The sequence below is a fragment of the Sarcophilus harrisii genome, chromosome 2, assembly GCF_902635505.1.
Source record: "Sarcophilus harrisii chromosome 2, mSarHar1.11, whole genome shotgun sequence".
NCBI lineage: Eukaryota > Metazoa > Chordata > Mammalia > Dasyuromorphia > Dasyuridae > Sarcophilus > Sarcophilus harrisii.
In genome coordinates, this window is record NC_045427.1 from 577,837,577 (window position 1) to 577,861,702 (window position 24,126).

Below are 24,126 nucleotides of genomic sequence, written 5' to 3' on the forward strand. Positions count from 1 at the left end.
AATTTGCATTTCTCTGATCAATAGCACCTTTGGAGCATCTTGGAGCACCTTTTCATAGGAATAGAAATGGTTTCAATTTCTTCATCCGAAAATTGTCTGTTCATATTCTTTGACTATTTATCAATTGGAGAATGGCTTGAATTCTTTAAAATTTGAGTTAATTTTCTATATATTTTAGAAATGAGGCCTTTATCAGACCCTTGAATGCAAAAACATTTTCCCAATTTATTGCTTCCCTTCTAATCTTGTCTGCATTAGCTTTGTTTGTACAAAACCTTTTTAACTTAATATAATCAAAATTATCTATTTTGTGTTCAATAATGAGCTTTAGTTCTTCTTTGGTCACGAATTCCTGCCTTCTTCACAGATCTAAGAGGTAAACTATCCTATGTCTTTCTAATTTGGTTATAATACCACTCTTACGTCTAAATCATGGACCCATTTTGACCTTATCTTGATTTATGGTGTTAGGTATGAGTCAATGCCTAGTTTCTGACATACTAGTTTCCAATTTTCCCAGCATTTTTTGTCAAATAGTGAGTTCTTATCCCAGAGTCTGAGATCTTTCTACCTGTACTATGTTACAAATTCTTGAAATATTAAAATAAAACACCCTAGCATATTTTCAATAGTAAACTGAAAAGTCATTCCCTCATAGGTTAGTGTTGCAAATCAGTGAAAAGTTTACTTTCCCTTCCCTAGTTATATGATTTCCTTGGCAAAAGCAACTCATGGTAGTTGTATTTCTTTTATTGGATACTAGTAATTGTTCTGAAGGTTAGTCTTAGTTACCTGAGAGCACTGAGCAGTTAAGTGACTTTATCATAGTATTCTTCATAGACATGACTTGAACCTAGATCCAGTTTCCACTCATATCAACATTCATATCATATGAATATCATATCATTCCTCTCATATCAAAATTCCTCTCAACAGCTACTTCTCATATCAGTCTGGTTCAAGTCTCAGGCAGGAAAATGATTTTTACAATCCCTTATTCATTTCTTGCATCCCCTGCAGCCAGATGCAGACTTTTACCTACCTATACCCTATTCTGGTCAGAATATTTTATAGACTCCTTGGACCAAATTAGGACTGCCTCATAATTAGGTTCACATCACATTGCTGATGACTTTCCTTGTCTCTGATCTTGACTATGTGCCTTTGCTTACATTCTCCTTAGTTTTTGCTGCCACGTTAGCCTGTTCTGTCTATTACCAACCAATGTACATATTCCTTTTTTATGGTTATGTATGTAGTTCTTGATTTGCTATTGCCCAATCTTCCATCATGAGAGTAATGTTGGCCCTTTAGCAATAAAAAGAATATTCACTTCAGAGTCAGAAAATGACTTTGAGTTCTTGCCCAGACACTACTCGTGTAATTTTGGACAACTTTGTTAATTTCTCGGAACCTGCTCCCTTATCCATAAAGTGGGGATAATTATTCTTACATTCTCTATCTCGTAAGGTTGTTGTGAAGTTCAAGTGAGATGGTATTTGTCAAGCATTTTGAAATCATCAAACTTTTTATATGTCAGCTATTTTTATTGTTGTTGTGAAAGGTTCTACATCCCAAGCCCCAAACACATATTGAGACAGGTAAGTGGGATGATGGAGGGTGCTGGAGGTATTTAGAGTTCAAATTCTTCCTCAGACACTGGGTGATGCAGGGAAGTCATTTAGTCATTCTCTGACTCAGCTTCCTCATCTGTCAAAAAGAAAGAATAATAGCCGGTCAGCTAGCATTTATTAGGCACTGGGAATGTAAAGAAAGCAAAAACAGTCCCTTTTCTCAAGGAGTTTCCAGTTTGATAGGGTTGTCATGAGGAGCAAATGAGATCATTCAAGTTCCTTTTAAACATTAAAGTTTAATTATATATTATATATATATATATAAATAAAATAAATTATATATATTGACTTTATTATTGACATTTAATCATTATTATAGTATTATTGTTATTATTACTACTATGACACTATCACCATCACTACAATTACTACTACTACTACTACTACTACTACTATACTACTACTACTACTATTACCATCACCACTACTATTAACATATCACCACCACCAATAATAATAATAAAAATGCTGAAGAATCATAGAAATGACTAGTTGAGTTTTTAGATAGCCCCAGAACGTAAATCTTATTTTGTGCATATCTTCTTTTAATACAGAAGGTTTTTTGCCTCCACCAAAAATAGACCAAATAGACATTGCATTTGTTACAATTTCCCTGTCATACTTTTATTATAATTTCCCCTGTTTCTCCTTGTCTGTGCTGCTAAATGAATTTACCAAGTCTGTTCTTCCTTTGAGTCCAAGATTTATGTACATGGAATTGTGCTGATGGGATTATTCATGAGTGGCAGAGTACAATTGAGTCACAAATGGTCATCCCAAATGAGGATAAGTAAATCAAACGTTTAAAGAAATCAGATGCTCAGATTGATTTATGCTTCTCCTACCTGAGAAGCAACTTCAGGGATTTTACTTATCTCATTTTAGTCTTGTCAAGGACTTTTTGTAGGTCTTAAGCTGGATAGATTGTATTCAGAATTGATCCCAGATAGGAACTAGAATTGAAACTACATCTGGAGCCAGAACTACATATGCATACAGTAGACAGTTACATAATAAGTAGGTTAAAACTAAAATATTTTCAAATTTTATTTTGGCAAATGCATATATTTTTAATGACACAAAATTTTGCTTTCCATACCCTTAAGTAGGTTTCATCATACATCTATATAAGTAAGTCCAGTATTCAGAAAATTCAGAATGTAGAAGGTACTAACAGATGGGACACCCAATTAAACATCTAAGTCTCTAAGCAATAAACTCTTTTTAATTAGCTGGAGAATTTGTGCTATTGATAATAAATATATATTTAAAATTTGTCAATAAAACTTTATTGTTATTCTGCATATTACTCCCTTTGAGCTTTCTTCTCTGACTGTAACCTCCACAATTACAGAGTCCTGTATCCATCCATCTTTACATTTCTACTGACATTTAGTATATAAAAGTTCAATAAATGCTTCTTTAATAGATGAATGAATGAACAATGCCTTTCAATTATTTTGTGAATATAATTCATTTAAATGATAATGAGACAGTTTTTATTGTGGAAGTTTTTATTGCAGACTTTGTGTCAGAGTAGCTACATAGTGTCATAGAAGTTTTTTGGCTCCTTAAATATCACAAGTAATCTTTTTTACATCATTTGGTGCTTTTTATAATATCAACACATGATTTATTATTGGGGTAAAGCCTAGAACTAATGGAGCATTTCTTATATGACCCAAATAGATGCCTTATAAAGTATTGAGATGTTAAGAAACGAAATTAGTTTTTCAATTGGTGTAAAGCCAATCTCCAATAGATTAAGCCATTATTATGAATGAAGGCACAACTTCTAGATTTGACTTTATCATAGAGTTTCTAGATTATATTTATATGTTGTGTGTCTTAGTTTTCCTATCTGTGGAATGGGAATAACAACAGTTTCCCCTGCTTGCAAGTAGGTGGTAGGCCAGATATTTCAGCACAGCTGGGGTGATGGGAAGGGAACCTCCCTGAGATGAAAGGCTAAGGGGAATGCTACTTTAGAGTATGCTTGGACACCTAATTATGTTTTATGCATATAGGCCTTTAAATGGCACGGGAGATAGGGCAAGAGCTCAGAATCAGGAAGAGTGGAATTCAAATTCTTCATACATTTGCTACCTTTGTGACTCTGGACAAATCATAATCTTAGTTTACTCACCTATAAAATTGGTTGACCCTGATGATCTCTGAGATCCCCCATATCTCATAATCCCGTGATGGTAACATGGCTATTATCAGAGGAAGGGATATACATCAATCTGACAAAATATTTATCAATATCTCATAGATAATGTCATTCCAAGGAATCAGACCATGATTGTCCCCTCCCCCCCCAAGAAAACAGTTTAGAAAATTCTCCCTGTTGCTTTGCCAGATTTGTAATATTACTTCTGGTAGCTGGATCTGCAAGCTTCAGAAAAGAAAAGAGACCATAGCAGGAGGACCTTGAGCTTATAGTATATTCAGCTCAGAAGAGAATGAATAGGCTAAATATTATATTTTCTAAGGAAAGTATTTGGTCCTGAAGTGGTGTGAAAACATTGATTTATAAATTCACCTATAGAGCAGAACCTATGTTTTGTGCTTCAAAATAACTATTCACAAAATCAGCTTCAACTGCAGTCATTAAGTTTTGATCTGAAAATACATAGGAAAATGGTATGGAGCAACTAAGGAGAGGGATTCAGAGTATTCAGGATGACTCCAGGCTAAATTTCTACTGATGGCTAGCCTATTTCTCTTAATGGAAAACAAAATCATGACATAGATACATAAGTGTGAAAGACATATGTAGCATAAGCATGATCAAATTTATACTAAATAGGCAAAAGTATAATTTTAATAGAAAATAATATGCCAATTAGTTGTGTCATCTTGGGAAAGCAATTTAGACTCCTCTAGGCTTTGTTTTTTCATCTGTAATTGAGGAAATTAATTAATTATATTTTAGTAAAGGAGGTATCCAACCAGAAGTGATGAAACCTAAATATTAGTCTTTGCTCTGATGATAATAAATTATGTGACTTTGGGCTAGCTACTCATTTTTGGAGGGACTCAGTTTCCTCTATGAAATAATCATGTTTCTCCTTTCTAGATCTAAAATTCTACAATTGTCTTCATCCCTTTTATCTTTTCTTATAGAATAATTATATTCTATTACATTCATATGTCATCAATTGTTTAGTCATTACCAGTTGATTGGGAATCTCCTTGGTTTACTCTTTGCCATCATAAAGAGTGGCCCTATATAGTTTTGTACATGTGATGTTCATGATGGATAGAATAATGATTTTAGAAGTCTTGAGTTCAAATCTAGACACAGGCAATCCTTAGCTTATGATCCTGGACACATGATCCCTACCTCAGTTCCCTCAATGGAAAATTGGGGATCCTAGTATCTACCTCACAGAGATGTGAAAATCAATATTTGTACAATTCCTGGTGAATATTGAACACTTAAATGCTTGTTTTCTTCCTTTTCTTTCTTCATATAATATTGATCCTGGAAAGAATTTGGGCTAAATTTTGGACTAGTTGATCCACCGATGGATCAATGATCTAGGATGAGAATTGACCAAGAGCTAGTCTGGACTCTTGTCTGATATTGAATTCTGAGGACCAAACATTCCCTATCAGAAGAAGGACTGGTTTGGAATGAGAAATTGCCAGCCATTGAATTGGAGTATACAGGTTTATCCAGTGATGTTTTGATTTTTTTAAAAAAAAATTTAAATATGTGAACAGTATATAGTTTGATTATTTATATAGTATTTATCATAAGCTGTTGCTGAAAGAGAAAAATTAAAAACTAAATCTTGGTGAGGGGAACATTGTATAATGACTAGAAAAGTGGACTTGAATTCTGGACAACTTGAGTTCAAGTCCTACATTAGACATTCATTTGCCATGTGATATTGGGCAAGTCATATAACCTCTCTTTTTATCAGTTTCCTGATTTGTAAAATGAGGGAAATGGAGTCATTTGCTTCTAAGAATCCATCTAGCTCTAAATCTATGATCCTATGAAATTTACCTACCTCTAAATATAATTAAAGAATAAAAGTATATTAACTATAAAATATAAGTATAATTTATAGTTAAATTATAAAAGTATTAAAGTATAAAAGTATAAATTATCTAAGTATAATTAAAATAAACAGGAAAGTTGGGTGATGTAGTAGATAGTGCTTGTAATGGATAGGAAGACTCATCTTCCTAAATTTAAATCTGACCTCAGATATTTATTAGCTAGATACCCCTGGACAAGACACTTAACCTTGTTTGCCTCAGTTTCATCACTAGTAAAATAAGCTGAGATAATAAATTACTTCAATATCTTTGCCAAGAAAATTCTAAATAGGATAAGGAAGAATGAAACAGCTGATAATGATTGAATTAAAATTGAAATAACTCATTTTCAGCACAAACAAAAAATATCTGCTGATAAATTAAAGGCATTATAAAGCTTCTTGGCCACTTACATTATAAAGTTCATCATTAAAGTGTGTAACAATCCAGATAAAAATTAGTTTTATCCAGTCTCTTACATAACATATAATTTAGAAAAAATAATATTAATGCATATCTTCTCTACAACAGTCCTTCTCAATTGTGCATAAGAGTATAGACCTGACCCAGAGTTCTCAAGTCTAAAAAAACAGAATGAAAATTTTGACAGGTTGTCTAAGCTCACAGGACTTTGTGGATACTTCAGGTACAGAACAAATTAGCTTTTCAAGCACTAACCCAAAGATGTATTAAAAGGCTCATTACTATAAATTGACCAGAAGGTGATAAGCTTTCAGGCTATGACAATCCATGAAAAATAAAAGAAATACAAAATGACTTTTACTCCCTTTAAACTTTTTTAGGCTTCTACAGTGATAGTGGCCACATAGAAAGAAGTGAATTAATAATCAATAATCCATTTAGTAAGCTTTCTATGTGACAGGAACTGTGATAAGCATTGAGAGTAAGATTAAAAAACAAAAGCAGAATAGTTTCTGCTTCTAAGGAACCTATGAGAGAGAGAGAGAGAGAGAGAGAGAGAGAGAGAAGAGAAGAGAGAAAGAGAAGAGAGAGAGAGGAGAGAGAGAAGAGAGAGATGAAGAGAGAGAGAAAGAAGAGAGAGAGAAAAAGAGAGAGAGATTTCTTAAATATATCTTCATTCTGGTTCAGGTTTGGTTTAGAATACTGTTTCTATAGTATTCTAAAGTATTGTGGAAAATGAGAGAAGACATAAGCAATATCACCAATGATGGTGCTTGTTTTCTACACTGCTCATGTAAAGATATGATCAAAGATTTGGCAACTTGGAAAGGAAGTGTCCAGTAATGTTAAAAGAATGAGGGATGACAGATAGCCTGAGTGTTGTTCTGGTGTAATAAATAAAACATTAGTAGAAGAATAATTTTTAAATTTGAAAAGAACTAGAGTAGGGGTTTTTAATGTTGGTGTATGTATCCTCAATGAGTCCATGGATAGATTTCAGGGAATCTGTGAAGTAGGATGGGGAAAAATTTCACTAATGTCTAGTGAAATTTAGTATTTCTTTCATTTATGAATGAAAAAAAAATCAGACGCCCATAGGCTTCATTAAATTGCAAAAGGGTCCATAGCACAGAAATATATTAAGAACACTTGACTGAGAGAAGAAAAGCATGTTTGACAGATTTTTATGGGGTGAGATATGGGTAAAAAATACATGGGATGAGAAGGAATGGATGTGCTGCATTTGGAATTAGTCTAAGGTGTTGTTTCTCAAATTTTTTCATGATGATAGAACTCTTCAAATTAAAGAAAACCTTGACAAAACCATTATAATAAAATTATTTTAAAATAACTATTTTAATGGATCTAAACAAACAACATAAGGCTCATTAACACACACACACACACACACACACACACACACACACACACACAGACACAGACACTTGGACTGTTTCAAGGTTTCCTGTGGCAGTTTCAGAAACACTGGTGAAAGAAACATACTAATGAGATCATGTTTATGACAAGGTATATTATGTGCTTCTTGGATGGGGGTAGTGAGACATTGAATCAAACTGAAAATGAATTAAAAGAAATTCAAAAAGAAGTATCAAGTGAATCTTTTAAATGTTCAAAATATGAAAGTTCAAAGTTATGGGAAACTTTAAATATTGAATTCCTGAGAAATGACCACTGCTGTAAAGACTAGCCTCTTAAAGTAGATCATCTGGTTCAAAATATTTGTGTGAATTGTTACATTTTTTCTTTCTAGTTCCTTTTTTTCCTCCAAGGCTTACTTCTTTCAAATTGTTTTCCATAAAATCCCAACAGAAACTCAATTGAATGCCTCTTACAATAGTTACAAAGGTGCTAGGCTTGGATATCAGGAACAGAAAGCTTTATAAAACTAAGTCAATAATCGGTTCAATTATTTTTGAAAAATAAATTGGAACTATGTGAAAGAAGTGAATAAATTGTTAATACTCTTAGACCCGGGGACTCTACTACTGGGCTTATACTTCAAGAAGGTCAACAATAGAAACAATAGATATTATAATATTTATAGAGGTATTTACTTTGTTTGTTTTTGCAATGTAGCTTCTCCTTGAAGGGAAGAATATATGAAAAAGAATGGGACATGAATATAGTGAAATTTTATGCAGTAAGGAAAGATATATGTGGAAAAATTCAGAGCAAGAAAGGGAAAGTTGTAGAAATTGATGCAAAGTGAATTAAATAGGACAATGTACATCACAACTAAGTAAATTAAAAAGAACACTAGAAGGATTCTATATCTGTTAATGTAATCACCATTCTTGGTCTTGGAAAAGTGATGATACACTTCTTTCTCTTAGGAGATAGGTGAGGGACTATCAAAGAAGAAGTTTCATATATTATTGATTAATCATCAATAAGTATTTTAAAGTGCCTTCTATGCGCCAGCCAGAGCACTGGTCACTAAAAAATAGAAATAAAATCACTTATGATATATATCATTGGAAGAAATATCCACAATGTAGAATCACAGCTTCATTGGAGTAATATTTTATAAACTAATTATATGGGCTATTTAGTGATACAAAATAGAGAAGTCTACATTTTTAATTCTGTACTTTTCTGAAAATTGATTTATTCAGTCATTTATACTCCAATTATGTTGCTTCTTCAAGAAGATGTATATGTTCATATATTGAAAATTATGGGGAAATGTTTTGTTAATCTTGAAAATATTATGTAAATGAGAATTATTATTGCTAAACATAGATAAAATACTGGAATATTTCTTTTGACTATCATAGATAACTAGCTTATTAGTATATTTCTAGGGGTCAATGGACTAGTAGTCCATTGTGTAGAACTCCCAGTATAAAATTTCTCTCCACCAATGTACATTGTGGACTTGTCTAATTTATTTACTACAGGTGCCTGTGGAGACTGAGATACTAAAGAGCTTGTTCACAGTCACACAACTAATATGGCATTTGTGAAAGGCTGAGTTTGGACACGTCTACTTGATTCTAAGGCTTGCCATTTAACCACTGTTCCACCCTGCCTCTCAGTGTGCTTATTATTAAAATAATGTATTTAGTGCAATAAAACAAAATAAACAAAAATGCACCAAACACATCAATAGCCAAAAAATGGTCTCAATAAACTTAAACTATCTCATAACCTAAGAGGCCTCAGGTGTTCAGCCTGTGCATGTAAATATCAGTGAAGAGCAGGATGGGAAAAAGGGGGGTTGGCTATTTCTTTAAGAAACAAAGAAAAGAGAAAATTAACAAATTGGTTTTTGAGAAATACTATTAAAAGTCTCTAAAGCATTCTCTGCAGTATGGCCCAGCTCTTAAATAAAAACATTGCTGTAATTAGAATTAGAAGCAGGTGATGGTTTTTATCAGCAGATGGCATGTTTACTTATTATTTCTTTCAGTGAGGGCCCCTGGGGCCAGAGCTTTACCCTCTGCTTGCTTCTTTTTTGGCACACAGAACAGGAATCACAGGTGGTCCACCCTGCCAAGGTCCTCTCTGCTAATCATAGTGTGGAGACATCCAGGGAATTAAGAGCAACCCCCTGTACAACTACCACCTGCCTTTACCATTTGAATGCCTATTAGCATTAGAATTAGCCAATATTTCCAGAAACATATTTTAAAAAAAAAATATCTGTAGTAATTTCTGGAAAACCATATAGCTGTCAAGCAACTTTTTTGAGTTCATAATTATTCCATTAACTGCCTACTAAATACCCAGGTCACTCTTTGTAGGGGTGTTTTGAGTACAGTAATGGCTTAAAGGAAGGCAGCCAGAAGGACAAAGCAGGAGAGGAAAAAGAGCCTGGGTAATTGATTTCTTGTATCTCTTTTTAAAATACCTATAATTTCCATTTTAGCTATTCTCTCCACTGATGCAGGACACAATCCTTCTATTCTGAATTTGAGGCAAATAACAGAGTTTCAAATCTTACTTTTGGAGCTTATTGCCTGTAAATAACAACAAGAAGAAGTGCTTATATAGCATTTTTAGATTTGCAAAACACTTTACAAAAGTGATCTCATTTTATCCTCACATAGGTACTACTATTACTCCCATGTTACAGATGAGGAAATTAAGGAAAACAGAGGCTAAATAATTTACCTGGAGTCACAGAGTGTCTGAAACAGAATTTGAACTTAGGTTTTTCTGGTGTCATCTTCAGCACATTCCACTGGACCACCTAACTGTCTCTTTATCAGTTCCTATAGTAAAATTAAATCATCACTTGGTGGCCATATCTTGGGTGCTGAACCCTTCCAAACTTAGCAAGGCTAGAGTCTGTTGCTAGGATCACATTCCAAACCTTTCCACATTGGTTACCAAAAAATCCCAGACTTTTATTCTTCTGGTATGGCCTTTAGGAACCCACACAAATGCTTTGGGGGAAGACATGAGTAGGAGGCCATCCTAGATAATAAAAGAAACTCTTGTTCACATCCACTGTAGGATGCCACAATTTTATCACCACAGACTCTTGGGACTTTATTTTTACCTGTGATTCATTAACAATTCTCCAGAAAAAAGGGGTATTTATCTTCCTTTGAGAATCAGATTATCTGGTGATGAAAATAGTTGAGTATTTACTGGGAACCTTTTATATTTTTAGACAGCACTGTCTGACAGGCTTTGTGGGGTACCCACAACAATAAAGGGCTGTAATTTTTAAGCTCTGATGTTTAAAGGAAAGAAAAGAGGAAAATCATTCAGTAAGTACTTATTATTTGCCAGGTATTGCTTTAAGTGATTTTTACAAATAATCTCATTTGATCTTCACAGCAACCCTGTGAAGTAAGTAAGTATTATTATTATCCTCACTTTATAAATTTGAGGAAACTGGAATAAAAAAAGATAAAGTGACTTCACAATCTAGTCAGCTCCCCACCTCCACCTCAATGAAAATATATCATGAACCCTAGGATAATTTAATACACTATTCAAAATATCCTTTTGAATTTATTCATTAAATAACTATACTAACTTATATTGATAACAAACCTATCATCTTCAGATATGTGCATGCTTGTCAAAAAGGGGAAAATTATAAAAGTTGGATAAAGCACAGGGTCTAGAGTCAGGAAGATCCATGTTTCAATCAACCCCTGTTTCACTGAGCAAGTCACTTAACCTCTACCTTCCTCTGTTTCCTCATCTGAAAATGGGGATAAGACTTTCTGCGGTTGTTGTAAGACTTCTCCTCTTCCTCTTCCTTCTCCTTCTCCTCTTGTTCCTCCTCCTCCTTTTCTTCTTACTCTTCTTCTTCCTCCTCCTCTTCTTCTCTTCCTCTTCTTCCTCCTCTTCCTTTTCCTCTTCTTCCTCTTCCTCTTTCTCTTCTCCTTCCTTCTCTTTCCTTCTTTCTTCTTCTTTTTCTTCTTCATATTTTCTTCTTTCTTCTTTTTCTTCTTTCTTCTTGTATTAATATAATATTATTACTACTATATCTACTATTACTGCTATTACTACTACAACTTCTACTACTACTGCTCCTGCTTTTTCTACTATCACTACTGCCACCAGCACCACAATTACTACTGTTACATCTACTTCTATGACAGAGACCATTAAATTTTTTTTGCACTAATCCTTTGGACCATCATCTTGGAAACGAAACCAGAAACATTGTTCTAGAACAAAGGGTGAAGTCATATTTCAGATAAAGAGGAGAACCAGTAGTGAATTTTACCAAAACATGGAAGTTGAGTTGGTGGGTATCATACTTTGAGTAGAAACTCTACCCCAGCTCCTATCTCATTGTTCACAGTCTCTGCTTGAGGCAATGAGGGTCAAATAAATTAGTATTTGTTAAAAATGCTTAGCACAATACCTGATACATAATAGGCACTGTATAAATGCAGCCTATTCCACTTTTAGCTAGTTCTAATTTGTAGGTTCCTTAGATCATTGAAATATTTTTTATGTCAAACTAAAACAATTTTTCTGCAACTTTTCCTCTTCACTCCTAATTCTCTCTTTGAGGCAAAACAGACCATTTTTTTCTTCCCCACATGAAAATCCTTTAAATGCTTGAATACTGCCACCTACTATATTCCTCTTGAGTTTTCCTTTCTATAGGCTAATCAATCACTATCTTACTATAGGCTAAACACTTTTTTTTTTTTTTTAACTAAAGGCTAAACACATCTCCTCATTCTATATTGTCTATGAGTCTCTTAATGATCTTGACTTCCAGCTTATAGAAGCTCTTCTTGTTTGTTTCTCCTAAAATACTGAGTTCAAAAATGAATTCAGTTTTCAGAAGCGATATGGCTTGGCCAAAATATCATCTCCCATCTTCCCTTTTCTGATTACCATGTCTCTCTTAGGACAGTTTAATTTAGAACTAGCTTTTTTATGTCTTACCATATTGTGATATTGATTTATATTGAGCCAGCAATCCACTGAAATGTTTTATTCACACAACCAATTAATTAAGTTTTGTCAAAATATTGTCTATTCATCCCCCATTCTATATTTGTGATGCTGATTTTTTTTAGTTTAAATGTATGTCTGCATTCCTTTCTATTAAATTTCATCTTGTTCAATTTGTACCATTTTTTGAAAGTACCAATTCTGTCTTACAATGTGTTAAATCTGCTTCCCACAGTTTTATGTCATCTGAAAATGTACCTCTAAGGCTTCATCATAATCAGTGATAAAAATATTGAAAAGTATAGATCCTTGGGACATTCCAATAGGGACTTACATGTTAAAAAGAGCCACTCTGCATCCAAACATCCAATCAATTCTAAATCTATTTAACTCTTTCATCACTGAGCTCCCATCTTGTGAGTGAGGATATAATAAGAGACTTTGTAAACTGCTTTGCTCAAAAGTTGAATTCCCCAGAGACATTAGTTATTTTCTAAATTTTGCATTACATATGCTTTCCTATAGGATAGTCCCCATGCCTGGAATGTACCCCTTCTTTACCTCCATCTTTTACATTGTTTAATTTCCTTTAAGGCTCAATTGACTATATTCTATGCAAAATCTTTATTGATCCTTACAATTGCTAATTATTCCTCAAATTGTCAAGTATTTTTATATTTATAGATGCTATATCCCCTGATGTCCTGTATCCCTTCCTTACATTGAGGGCAAAAATATTTTGCTTAATTTTTTATATATTACTTGGTGTTTTGGGCCCAGTAAGGGCATATAAAAGCCTGTTGGGTTGAAATAAATATACTATTCTTATAGTGTGTCAATGATATGCCACTCAAGCTACCCTGAGGAGAAAAGAAATGATGGTAATCTTGCATGATCTGATACTAATGAATCCATGCTGGCTTTTAGTGATCCCTGCTTCTCTTTCTCAATTGTCAGAAGTCATCTTGAAAATTACTTCTTCCTAGATTTTGTCAGGAATCAAAGTCAAACTCACTGGCCATAATTTGTAGTTTCTATCTTCTCCCTTTTAATTTTTTAAAAGACAAGGTGACTGGGACAAAAAAAATAATAACAATAGCTAATATTTTATAAACCAGAATCTCATTTGATTTTCTGAACAGCTCCATGACACTGGTGCTGCAAGTATTTTTATTTCCCATTGTAAAGATGAAGATAGGTTAAAACAGCTTGCCGATTATTATGGAAATAGTAAGCCCAGAAGTCTGATATTAACTCAAGTCTCCCTTGGTCTCACATACAGCATTCTGGGAACATTCCCATGCTATCTCTCAAGGAAATAGGTTAAAGGAAAAATAACAATTTCTGGAGCCATATTCACAGAAGAACAAATGGAGTGACAATATGTTGTCAACAGATGCTTGTAAATGCTTGAGGGCCAGATGGAAAAAGGTCCTTTATGTCTAGGAAGTCAGGGGTAAAAATAATTGAAACCTTCAGGAGGGTTGTAGTAATTCTTTGAATCTTTTAGTGCAGTCTTTGATTAAATTAGCTTTATATTGGACACCCATGTTGTAGCTTTGTCCCATATTAAGCTTTTAGTGCACTAAATAAATAAAAAACATTTATTAAGCACTTATTATGTTCTACAGTATGTTAAGTGCTGGAGATACCAATAGGAAAAGATAAAAAAGTATTTGCTTTTGAGAAGCTTATATTCTTATTAGAGAAGAAAACCCTAACTATAACTCTAACTCTTAACCCTAATCCTAACTCTGACTTTAAACCTAATTCTAACCCTAAAAATATGCTGTAGGAAGGAGTTCAGTACATGCTTAATAAATACTTGTCCAATGATTGTCCAATAAAGGGTTCACTAGTAAAGCAAATGATAAAATCCAGAAGTCCTTAGGTTACTGGAGTCATAAGAGTGATATTATAGAATATAGAAGCAGGCCCAATTGCAAGCCATGGAGGATATTAGAAGTGAGGGTCAGAGAAAATAGAAAGGCCTGTTTATCGTTAATTTGATCAGGAAGAACAAAGTTGTTGATTTCTTTCTCATTAAAATATTCTTCCTCATCCCATCCTAGTGGTCAAGCAGGCCACTTGGAAAAAAGGAATGGGATGAAGTGCTCGCCAGTGTGATTCTTCAATTTTGGACTATCTCAAATGGTTGGATGGTTGAAACATCCAAGAGTGGAGGAAGAGGATGAGGGGGAAAATGCAACAAACTAAGACTCCAACTTTTTGTCTTCACAAGAACTATTAACAAGTCATTCTTTCATTATGGCAAATTTAAACTCATTCCTTGAGCCAAATTGTAGGCCTTTACATTTTTTCCTATTAGATTTTATTTTTTTTAGATTCAAATCATCATTAAAGCCTAACACTATCTTTTAAAAAAATTTCCTTATTTTATTAATGTATTTGATTAGCTATCTTCAGCTTTGTGTGCAATTTTGAGTAATATGCCATCCTTGCCTTTATCTAAACCACTCCCCCAAATGTAGAAGAAGCACAAAACTTATCTTTCTTTCTAACTTTCCTTTATTAAATTTCCTTATTTCTACTGAAGGCATCATCTTTCTTGTGGTTCTCCAAGTCTGTAATCTCAGTCTTATTTTGGATTTCTTACTTTTCCTTACTTCATATATCCAGTCAGTTGGTAACTCTTGTCAATTCAACCCTACTCCCAAATTTCTTACATCTAAATCTTATTCTCCATTCCATAGCCACTGTTTTAATTAACTCTTGCTTATATTATTGTAACATCTTGCTGATTGATTTCCTTGATTTGTGTCTTAACACTACAATCCATCCTACATACACCACTGCCAAAGCATCAGTCATTGGACAAGTATTTATTAAGCATTTGCCATCTAGGCAAAATTTGTACTAGGTACTGGGCATTCAAAAATTAAGGACAAATGGTTCCTGTGCTGAAGGAGCATATATTCTATCAGGGAAGGTAATGTATATATATATATATATATATATATATATATATATATATATATATAAGCACGTATTAAATACTAAATAAGAACAAGGGTGTTTTTGGAGAAAATCATTAGCAACTAGGGAAATCAGGAAAGACTTTATGTAGAAGGAGGAGATGAGCTTAACTTTGAAAGAAATGAGAAATTCCAAGAGGAAGAGGAAATAAGGAAGAAATCATTCCAAGCATGAGGTGACTGCCCCTATAGACAAGGGCATGGGATATGGAGTACTATCAAATGAATCAGAAGGTCAATTCATCTAGGTTATAGAGCATGTGAAAGGGAGTTATTGATAAGAAGAGCAGACAGCTGGATTGGATCCCAGTTGTGAGGGCTTTAGCTGTTAAGGAGAGGAATTTACATTTGACCCCACTGGAGTTTATTGAATTATGAAGTAATGTGGTCAGAACTGTGCCTTTGGAAAGTGACTTTGGTGGTTATATGGAGGATGGATCAGAGTAGGGAGAGATTTAAGGCAGGGAAAGCTCTTAGGAAACTATTGCAAATGTTTGCCTCTTTTGTTTCATGGTAATCTGGATTTGAATTAGGACAATGTGCGTGTGAATAGAGAGAAAGGAACAGATGAAAGTATCATGAAGGCAAAAATGTCAAGAATTGGTAATTAATGGGGGATGAGAAATAGAGGAAGACTTTTAGGTGATGTACGAGACTGGCTAGAAGGATAGTAATGCCCTTGATAGAATTAGGGATGTTAAGAAGAATAATAGGTTTGAAGGGAAAAATAATGTTTTTTTTTTTTTTTGAGATGCTTACTATATAGCAGGCATGTACTGGGTTCAGTTACAGAGACAAAAATGAGATAGTCCTTTTGCCTATTTAAAGAAGTTCCCATTCTATTGAGGGATTTGCCATGTATGTGCACGTTTAAATACAGAACAAATACAAAATACTTTTCTAGGTGGAGGTAACAATAATAACAGGAAAGGCAGTTTCTAAGCCTTGGCACTTGAGCTGAGCCTAGAAGGGAGCTAGGTTGTCTCAGAGGTAGGACTAAGGAGAGTGTTCCTAATGTGGTGTATGCATGTGTTGGAGGTGGAAAGGGATATTAGAGACAGGTACAGCCTGCGCAAGAGCACAAAAAAGCCCAGGTGACATTCTAGTGACCTGCCTAATAAGCTGCTCACATTGAATTGGTCTTCAGGCTTTCTTTGACTGACATTTTTCTTAAAAGAAACTGAAATGTGCTTGGGGGACGATGATGGACAAAACCTGTAGGATTGAAGTTGGCACAGTGAGATCAGGACAGTCATTGTAAAAATGCCTGAACTGTGACATGAAGACAGCTTATTTCATTGAGTCTGGAGACTTTAAGAGATTATGTTATTTATTTATTTTTAAAAAACAGTTTCAGAATTGGAGTCACTAATTGCAAGTCCCAGTTTGGCTTCTGTGACATGGATTTTTTTTTATCCACTCGATTCCTCTTGTCAAAATGAAAAATGGCCCCCATCAGAATAGTGCCAGGCTGAAAGAACCTGTCAATGTGTAAGCTCCACATTGCAATAAAATGCTTTTCTCTCTCCACTCCTGGAATTTGATTTCTTTATGGAAATTCAGCCTAAAGATAAAATTAAACCAAGACCTTATATATATAGACCCAGATGGCCCTAAAAAGATGAAAATCCTCTTATATTAATCAGCTGACAAAGTTGATTGGACATTAGACAACTGTTCTGTGGTTAGTTGTTTGTGACTAGGAAATAGAAATATGCAATTCTAAAGAGATTTGGCTTATTGAAATTAGATGATGAGAATAAGACTAGCTAAAATCAATTATTGAATATCCTTGAAAGTGATTGTTTAAATATTTATTTGAACTTTTATCCTTTAGCTATGATTGTGTGTACTACACTTATTCCTGCATCCCCCCTTTTGACCTCCTGCCCCATTAGAATTAGATGACTTTTTTTCCCTACCACCCTTTAATAACTCATAATTTTCTGCTTTGGTGCAATGCACAGCATTCTCCCTGACTAGAATTTATCATTATTTCATTTATGCTTGTCAAGATCTTTCTCATCCTTCAAAATTCAGATTAAATGTCACCTTCTCCATGAAACTTTTCTTGATTCTTGTTTAAATTATTTTCCTTTCCTTCTCCCCCATTAGATTATAAGCTCCTTAAGGTCAGGTTCCGTCTTTTGCCTCTTTTGTATCCCCAAGGCTCAGCTCAACGCTCAGCACACAGCGGGTACTGCTGATTTAACTAAAACTCATTTAACTAAACTGAAGAATTAATTAATTTAATTGATTGATTGACTCCTTGCACCTCTATAATAAGTCATTAGTAATTCTTATGTTTTCTACACTAGCTGTATGCATTGTATCTTTCTAACACATGACTTTATGAAGGCATAAGTCATATTTCAGATCATCTCTGAATCTCCCTTTCTCCCCACAGCCTAGCACAGGGCACATACATACACATACATACACACACACGGCATACAATGGATATTTAACTTGATCAACTTCAGTGTACTGAGTTACAGAGAAAAGAATTACATTTAGGGCCAAAAAGTCACCTTTGTGACTTGATAATTAAGCAGTAGACCAGAATGATAATTTGGAGCCTATGAAATCTAAATATTTTCAGTGAGAACAAGATGGCAAGAGCTTAGTGGAAAAGAGGGCTAGATCTGAAGAGAAGACCTGAGTTCAAATTCCAGTTTTTCTACATTCTGCTTGTATTACTCTGGGCATCTCACTTTCCCCCTCTGGGTCTTTGCTTTTTCATCTGTAAAATTAAGAAATTTGTTAGGTTTGTTCTGGCTCTAAATCAATCCATGATGTGATTGTTGCACTATTTTAATAATTGCTTGTATCTTGGTTACTGATAAATAAAAAGAGAAAGAATCTATCTTTTCTTTTCTGAGCTTCTAATTATCCTGTGGCATTGAATCTCTGAATGTTTGCTTATGAAATTGTGGGAAGAAAGCCCACCACTTATTATTCAGGATCCAAGTCAGTGAAAGGCTTTTCTTTGCCCACAGCTAGAAGCTGGAGTAAGGAGATTCATTAGTTGCTACATAGAAAAGGGTACGGTGGATAGAGTGCTTTGCTTGGATTCTGGAAGTCCTAAATTCAAATTTGACTTCAGACACTTATTCATTGTATAAGCCTAGGCAAGCCACTCAATCTTTGTGTCTCAGATTCCTTAACTGTAAAATATGGATAATAATAGTGTGTCAGTAAAAGTGCTTGGCATAGAGCCTGGCATATAAATAGGATCCTAACAAATATTTATTCCTTTCCCTCTCATGGGGAAAATGGGTTTCTGGTTATGAGCTGTTTCCCCAAAGGTACTTATGGTATATAGAAACAAAATAAAACAATGCAAAAATATAATCATTCTGGATTTAAAATTGGTCAGTCACTGGTCACTATGGGGATAATAATGTTCTGTTTTGGAGACAGGGAGAAAAGAGATTTCTTAATCTATTCTTTTCTCATTGGTCTGGCAATCAAAGGGAACTGTATGAAGCCTTTATTTCAGAAAGGGCAAAGAAGTTGCCTCAGAATAAAGCCCTGTAACAGATAGTTTTATCTAGGCCAACCTCAAACATTTAAGTATGATGATTTTTGCAAAATCCCCTAGAAAGTAATTCTATCTTCTTTATCTGCTTTTTAATGAGTCTCAAAGTGCAGGTAATTCTTTTTATTTCCATTGAACTGTTCTTATCGTTTAGTCTACTGGACATCTCCTTGTACCACTAAATATCAAAAGTTCTCTCATTAATTGTTTAGTCCATTCCTATAGTCTGAGCTAGTTATCATTGGAGTCTTAATTTTCATTTAACTAAACTGAAGAATTAATTCATTTAATCTACCTTAGTGAATCACTCACTGCTTCTGAAGTTTAATCACTCCTAGACCTTCAACTTGTCTTGATCTTGGCTGCACAGATTTTTATAGGAATAGTGATGCTATTCACCTTCAGGAATCCAACTATAAAATTCAATGTTTTAGGAACTTCATGGGGAAACATGAATGGCCAAGCCACCTATTTATCTTTTGCATTTCTTCCTTATCTGTGAAATACTTTTGTGATTATATAAGCAAATTATTGCTAAAAAATCCTCACACTAATTCACTGTGCTTAAAACAGTATCTATGCATATTCCTTTAATTTCTCTTTTTAGTTTAAACTAGTTAACAGTTTTGGCTTATAATGTTGTTCTGAAACTGCTGCTGTAGAAACTGGCTGAATGACCTCAAACCTCTTTGGGTCCAATTTCATTTATCTATAAAAATCAATTGAATTTAAGTTATTTATTTATTTATTTACTGGGAATATACAAAGTTGCTCAAAAATGAGGGCTTTGGATGAGATCTCAGTTTTCTTGTAGCTCTGAAATCCTACAGTTACAAGAGTGTATAATCATTTTTTTTTCATAAAACACATTTCCTTATCTTTCTAAAATAAAGGAACAATAAAGTCCATACCACTTTAAAAAGTTTTGTTTTTTCATGTGAAATGATTAGTTTTGCCTTCAGTTTACTTTGTGTAATATCCAACACACTGAGTTATGCCCAATATATTTTTAAAATATAATTATGTATCCTAGTAATAAAATATTCAAAATAGCTTTACATCGTGGGTATATGATTAAGGTTTCTTAGAGTTCTAAGTCAGGGTGATGGGCCCCTTTCTCAGGATACCAAAGGTTGCTGACATCCAGGGACATAATTCTTTTCTACAGTGACTCTAGTTTTCTCTATTTGTGTCTTTTAATTATCTCTACTCTCTCACATGGCTCTGGGCTGTCACTCCTGACAATCAAATTGCTTTGATGACTTTTTCTCCCAGGGTACCATTGTCATACCCCAGTCTTTATTTCCTCCCTTCTCTTCGACCAGAAGTTATTGGCTAGGCCATAGAGGCTCAGGATGGACTTCCATTTGTGATAGGACACATTTTCTAGAGTGACTGGGAGATTTACTAGGTCAGTAACAACCACGTGTTTGAGGATTTCAGAATCCATATTTTCAACAGAAAAGGGGAAATCTCTGGACTATGGCAGACTCTTAGGGAAAGAAGAGAGCTTTATTTATGGCCCCACCGGTAAGAGGAACAATAGTTTAGGCCAGAATATGAGATAAATGAACCTATATTTAACCTCCATCATTGCTATAAATTTTATGGGTCTGTTGGAAAGGTGACTGACTCTCTAGCAACCCCAAATTTATCTTCTTTATTTATCTTCTTTAGTTTATGCTTTTAGAGAAACACTGTAAGGATGGATGCTTATATAGATATTTGTGATAAAAAGTAGAACTCACCAAAATGTTAAAGGGTTACCCAACCAGCAATACTAAATAGTTTCTGTTCATAGAGAGTCCAAAATACAAAACTGAGTGTTTACATATATTCAAGAGGAGAGTGTAAAATTCCTGGAAATGGGAGGAGAGTTATTATTATTTTCCTAAAATACTATTGCATTTTTTATGTTTTCTGCATTATCACCATAAGACCTTTTGCATTTTCCACCTTTCTCTGCTACTGAATTCAGAGGTTCCCGATCAGATGCATTTATTATCCTTAGTGCTTATATGGGACCTCTTGAATTCTTTACTTACTTTTATGGGGATCTAGATACAAGTTATAGTTTAACTACCTTTGGAGATTTCCCAGAGACATAGGGGTCTAAAGAACCAAAGAAAGTGATTTTCTTGGAGCTCCCTCTAAGATTTTAGCAAATAAAATGCTAGGCAAAGGGACTTATATTTCTTGTTTGACTTTTAGTATGTGGAAGATAAACATCTTGGCAGTTATATATTTGAGTGGTATGGAGAAAAATCATTCATTCAAGCAATCTACAAGCATCTACTAACCACCCACTGTGTGCCAGGCATTATATAAGAAAACAGATTATCTGCTTTTATTTGCTGATTATGAGAAAATAAGATTTCTAACTCCATACAGTAAAAGTAAGTCCAAATGGCTCTCTTCCAATGAGGTGTTTTGGACAAGAAAATGAAGACCTTTGAAAGACAGGTGCTATTTTCATGTCTGTGAATAAAGGAAGGTAAAATTCTCAAAAGAGAGGTAGATTTAAGTAGTGAAGAATAAGTTAAGAACATGATGTCTGAGAATGATATTTCCATATCTGGTATGTGACTTAAAATATAAGAATAATGGGCTTCTAAAAAGGGTGGGCTTATAAACCTACCTTTGGGCCAATAAAACCATATTTGCCCTGAAGTCTCACATCTCATTTGAATGGGAAACAAAGGGGAAAGGAAAAACAAAAGCAACAAGAACCCTGCTTTAGTATCCAACAGATGAGTTGCCTAAGGGATTAGATACAATACAAGAATTGTACATTAGAGACATGGAAATTCACAAGATACAAAATCCAAATAAAACTGGCTTCAGTTATCTATTGGCAAAAAATCAAAGTGAATTGTAGATTTAAAAACAAGTTGACCCATTTAGCCTCAGGGATGATAGTGAAATGGGATGATAGTAGGATGGGCCCAATAACTAGTAAATTACTCTGGAAAGAGATACCCTTACTCAAAAGGCATAGGATAGGCAAAATGGGTTGTAGAATAATATAATAATAATTGTGGAATAATACAATACAATACGATACAATATGGTATGATATGATACAATACACTATGATGCGATATGATATGTGATATGATACAATTTGATATGATATGATTTAATATAACATAATATATGATATAAATTATAATAATGTAATAATTGTGTAATAATATGATAATAATAAAATAATAATATTACAATAATGATGTAATAATCAGGAAGCAATAGAAGGATCAAGACAGGAAAGCATGGTAACAGACATTTGGGTGAAATTCAATTTGGGTGAATCTCAAACAGAAGAGAGACTTAAGAGATCACCTAGTGTCTTTCATGAATTCAAGTCACCAAGATCCATCTGTACTACATCCCAGGGTACTGAAAGAACTGGTAGATTTGATTGTTGAGCTACTGTCATTGAGTGATGAAGAATTAAAAGAGGTCCTACAGAATGAAATAAAAGGGAAAGAAAAGAGCATGAATTAGGTCAGTGAACAATCAGTAAATGAAGCTGTGATCACAAGTAATCAGTATTGTTTCATCAAGAATAAGTCAACCAACCTCATTTCTTTTTTTGTCAGGATTACTAGACTGGCAGATTAAGAAAAGCATTTGAAAAAAGTCTTTCATTAAATTCTTGTGGATAAAATGGAGGAGATACACACTTGGCAGTAGAACAGTTAGGTGGATAAAACAAGGATAGGACTCATTAAAGATGGAAAGAAGTTTTTAGTGAAGTACCATGGGCATGTGTGCTTTTACCTGCAGCAAAACACTTTTTTAAAAATCAGTGATTTGAATAAAGCAATTGATGGCATGCTTCTGTCTCGAATTTTTAGATAATGCAAAATTTGGAGGGATTTCTAATTTGTGTTAAGTCAGGTTACAAAAAGCTCTCAAGAGGCTAGAATCTTGAGCTGAATCTAAGTAGATGAAATTTAATAAGAATAAGTGCAAATTTAGAACTCAAAATGTTACAGCAATAAATGTTGCAAACTATCTTTATATGCAATTGAAAAAACAAACTACTATTGAAGAAAAAATATATTCACAAGTCTGAATTCAAAAATGATGACTAGACAGCACTTTGCCTGGAAGAAAAGTCTGGGGGTTGTAAGGGCCACTATGATCAGTTGAGATCAATATGATGATATGGCAGCTAAAAAGGATTACTTTTAGAAAAGCATTATATTCCAATATTAGAGGAGATTATGATCTTTCTCTGCTTAGATGGCATATGGATCACTGCTCATAGAGTCAGAGATTAAGAACCAGAAGAGATGTTAAAGGTTATGAAGTCCAATTTTCCCCATTTTATAGATAATGAAATTGAGGCATAGGGAAATTGAGTGACTTTTCAGGCTCATAGAATTAACAGATCTGTGAGGAGCTCTGTCCACTACCCCTTACATGATGTTCAGTTTTGGGTGAACTGTAATAAAACTGAAGAACATTAATATCATTTTGTTATTAGAATTACTGGACGAATGGCATGTTCATTCTGGATGAAGGAAAACCAACATGGCATGGTTTCAGTCTTTATGTGTTTGAAAAATTGTTACATAGAAAAGAAGTTATATATTTTTTTCTGCTTTGTCTAATAGACCAGAACAAAGAACAAGGGAATAATGTATAGAAGCTGCAAAGAGGCAGTTTTAAGTTTAATGAAAGGAAATGTTTCTCGATAATTAGAGTTGTACAAAAGGAAAATGACCTCTCTTGGGATTTGTGGATTCCTTATCTCTAGAGCTATTAAATAAAGGCTACCTATTAGTCAGGAATGTTATGGAAAGGATTTTTGCATAAATATGGGCTACCTAACCTTTTGAGATTCTAGGATTCCATTATTAATAACATGATTCTATGTAAACATTAAAGTTGTATAGAATTCCTATATACAATCAAATTCTACAAACAGTCTCTGATTTTAAAAAAATCAAATAAGGCAAAACTGGGAAATATAGTTGTTAAAAGTTTTTAGCACTTTTGTTAAAGTTGTCTTGTGCCAAGTCCAAATGAAAAAGGAATCTAAGAACAGCGAGATTCTTCAGAT